We start from the raw sequence: 3,844 nt of genomic DNA, 5'->3' as shown, positions 1-3,844 counted from the left end.
GAGTCCATGGGGCAGGGAACCACCGCCCCTCCCAGACCGGGGCAGAGGACCCAGGGGTCCGGGCTGTCTGCCTGCGCTCCTCTCCTGCCCCGACACCAAATTGTGCTATTTGGGGGGATGGTGCTCACTAGAACCCCGGTAAGAACCTTTTTCCCACTGTGCCTCCGAAACACTGGGTGCCCCAAGGGCTGGCACCATCTGCCCTTTGCCTCTCCCAGCCTCATGGGGGGACACTCCAGTTTGCCCTAACCTGCCCTTATCTAGGGGCACGTGGTGGGTGGGAAGGGGATCTCCTTTACAGAGACATCCCAGGCGTTCGGGGTCCCTCAGCCACTCTGCTCATCACGGTGGTGCAGCCAGAGAGGACCCAGGTGTCCGGGCGCTGGCAGAGGAGTGGGGACGTGGACACGGAAACACAAACACACACACACGCAGAGCGTGGCTTTGCTGAAGGGGTTTATTGATCATGAGAGGAAAATGGCCCAGGGCTCCCAGGGGATCAGGTGGGGTCATCCAGGGATGATCATCTCCTCACGCTGCTGGAGGGGGACAGGAAAAGGGTGTCACCACCAGCTCCGGTCCTGAAAGACAGAGCCCAAACCGTGACCCCCAGCGTCCGCTGGGACATGAGAGGGGCCTTGTCCCCACCGTCTCTCTCTGCAGAGACCTGGGGAAGGAGAAGAGAATTGGAGCCCTCAATATACCCAGGACAGGACGTGGCTCTCCTGAGACCCCTATGGCACACAGAGCCCTTTGCCCAGTGTGTCATTACCCTGGGATGCCCCTAATCTCCCCGGAGCCCTGTCCCAGCCCTCACGGTGATCCTGGGGGTCTGTATGGCACCAGAGCCCCTGCCTGGCCTGCACGGTGACCCTCTGGGTCTGTAGAGCCCCACTGAGTGCAGGGACAGGCATGGGGGCAGCTCTGTCCAGCTCACCCTGGGACGTGGATGATGGACAGTCCCCTCTGTTTCCCTCTCCCACACCCACGTTCTGCCCACCCCTGAGGGCTCAGGGATCCCCTGGGGCCCAGAATCCTCTGTGAGGCTCAAGATGCCCTGATGCTGCTCACCTAGCCATCAACGGCTGCAGCCATGCGTTTCTGCCGCGCAAGCTCCACCAGCTTGTCAGCCACAGGGGGCTGGGGAGAAAGGGAGGGTTAGGGACACGCCTGGGTGCACTGGGGTGTACTGGGAGGCAGGGGAAAGCAATGGGGTCCTTGGGGAAGGTGCCTCCGGGGGAAAACGGGGTACATGAGTTTGTATGGTGGTGCACAGAAAGCAGTGGGGGTCCTGGGGAAGGGGCCCACCTGGGTGCGTGGCTGTGTACTGGGGCATCCTGAGGTGCACTGGGGTGTACTGGGTTGTAAAGGGATGGATGGGAATGCAACGGGGGCCCTGGGAAAACACTGGGGTGCGGGGGTGTTCTCTGGGGTTGCAGTGGGGTGCACTGGGGCACACTGGGATGCCCTGAAGTGTTGTGGCCATGGGAAGGGAGGGTCTGGGGCCAGCAGAACTCATGGTACCTACCTCAGCCCTCTTCACTCGCCCGATTTTGAATTCCCTCTGTAGAGAGACCATGAGACCTCACTGGTCACTGGGATGTCCCCAGTCCCAGCAAGGGATGGGAGGACCAAAGTGCCCTCCAGTTCCCCAGACTGGATGCCCTCCAAGTCCACCTCACTACTTACATGCCGGTAATAACTTCCACTTGCTTCAAAGAATGCCTAGGAAAGAAGAGCAAAGGGGTGGTCTGGATTGGACCTTGGTGGGGCTGTGGGTGGGGCACAGGTGTCCCCAGTCCCCCCAGGCCCATGGCTTCCCCCAGGTCTGAGGGGGAAAATCCCTCCTGCTCCCCCCACCCCCATTCATTCCAGTTTCACCTGGGATACCTGTTCATGCAAGGACCAGGGGTGGAGATGGAGACAAGGATAGCGTGGGGAATTTGCGGCCTCCAAAGAGGACGGGGGTTGCGGGGACCCAGAGACAGGGCACTGGGGTGAATTAGCATGGAATTGTGGGAGGGAGAAAGCTGCGTTGCCCGGGGCTGGAGGTGCAGGGGAGCCTGGAGGAGCCCCTTGCTTGGAAAAGGGAGAGGACAAGTCAAGGGGTTTCATGCTCACCACTGCAAATTTAATTCTGCAGGAGAACTGATGTCCTGCAGCCAAGACCCATCCGCAGCCTTGAGCCCCTCCCTGTGGCATTGGGGACTCACCTGAGCATCTTCTGGGGTGCACAGCAGGATGGTGAAGAGCAGGGCCACGCTGAGCACTGCGACCTTCATCTTCCTCTGCGGTGTGGCGAGTCCTGGGTGAAGCTGGAGAAGGTGAGGGGCAGATTTATCCCTCCCAGGACTCCTCCTTGCCCCGCCCCGAGAGCCCCCAGGGCATAGCCAGGCTTGGCAGAGACACCAGCCCTGGCAACAAGCCCAGCCCCGGCACAGAGTCACCCCCGCCTCTGGCACTGATCTAGCCACCTTCCCCGGCATCAGTCCAGCTTCCGGCATGGGGCAGCTGCACATGGAAGGGCCAAGGCATCTGGGGGTGGCGAGGGGAGGCAGAGAGAGCGCCCCTGACAGCTGGACACCCTACGGTGACGACTCACTGCTCCAACACGAAACCATCCTCCAACAGTCCCCCAAAGCCAGATCCCTCCCACCTCCCAGTGCCCCTCGCCTCCCAGCACTGCCATCTCCCAGTGCCGCTGGCCTCCCAGACCCGTCTTTCCCTCTGGGACTCCCCCAGGGATGACGCCAGCTTCAGACCAGGGGTCTTTAAGCAGAATTGTCTCTGAGCCCTCTCCAGCCCCTTGGGTAAATGGGGGGCTGGGACCAACCCCTCTTCTTGGGGCACCAGGGACCCCAGGATTAGGGAACACTGGGAGGTGGGAGGACAACTCGGGGCACGGGCAATGGGGACAGCCAGGTGACTGGGACCTTCAGTCACTGGAGGCAATGGGGAGCACTGGCGAATGCTGGGCAGCGGGAGATGAGGGCTCGGCTTGAGGGAAGTGCTGGGGTGGTGGCAGTGCCCAGCTCCAGCCCACCCCATTTCCCTTGCACTGCAGGCCTCAAACTGGTCCAGTCCCCAGCCACGGCCTCCCCAGAACAGAGAACAGAGGGGAATATCCCCTGCCCTGGCCCTCACCCTCACCCTGCCACTGCCTGGGGCCACCGTGCCCTCCCAGACAACCTGGGTCCCACTCTGCAGAGCTGCCCCCAGACGGTGGGTCCCAGTGACTCTGTCCCCAACAAGGCTCTGGCTCCAGCCCTGTCCCTGGCTGGGACTCGGCCACAGCTCACCAAAGGCCCTTGTCCCCAGGGAGTGTCCCTTCAATGCCCTCGTCCTCGGCCCAGGCCAGCGCTGTCCCTGAGCAGGATGTGGCCATTCAGAGGGACACGCTGAAGCATCTGCTTGTCCCCAGGCAGCCACTCAGAGCTAATTGCGGGGACGGAGCTCCCCTGGCAAGAGGAGGGATGTTTGTCCCCGCAGCATCTCTGATAAGCCGTGTTTGCCCAGGGCTCGTGGCACAAGGAGCCCATTCAGCAAGACGGGTTCTTCACGAGAGTGCCTGATCGAGAGGAGCCGGGGCGGGGGCGGTTAAAGCAGTCTGGACGCCTGGGCTCCCTCCATCCCCAGCAGCAGGCAGAGCCCACAGAGGAGGGCAGTGCTGGGGGAACCGTGATAGCTGATAGTCAGAAGTAACCACATGTAATGACCAGCAAATCCACTAGCCGCACTGAGCAACAGCAGCATTGCATGCATTGGACTCATTGCCTGTACTGAGTTCGCGGGACATCAACATTATGATAGAAGATCCAGGAATACTTCTTAAGGCTGGCACGTT

The 3,844-nt window shown here is 61.5% G+C and overlaps 1 long non-coding RNA gene across 1 annotated transcript; it reads right to left on the bottom strand.

The window, feature by feature from the left end:
* Positions 1 to 466: 466 nt before the first annotated feature.
* On the bottom strand, positions 467 to 2,271 carry LOC143170621 (uncharacterized). The gene is made up of 5 exons (XR_012997076.1): positions 2,214 to 2,271; positions 1,690 to 1,725; positions 1,529 to 1,564; positions 1,072 to 1,140; positions 467 to 581 (listed from the first exon to the last, which is right to left on the bottom strand). It is a non-coding gene; the product is annotated as an uncharacterized LOC143170621 (long non-coding RNA).
* Between the last annotated feature and the right edge of the window lie 1,573 nt (positions 2,272 to 3,844).

This window comes from Aptenodytes patagonicus, chromosome 24 (genome assembly GCF_965638725.1).
Source record: "Aptenodytes patagonicus chromosome 24, bAptPat1.pri.cur, whole genome shotgun sequence".
NCBI lineage: Eukaryota > Metazoa > Chordata > Aves > Sphenisciformes > Spheniscidae > Aptenodytes > Aptenodytes patagonicus.
The sequence above is the reverse complement of the archived record's forward strand: the minus strand, read 5'-3'. Positions and strand labels throughout refer to the sequence as shown.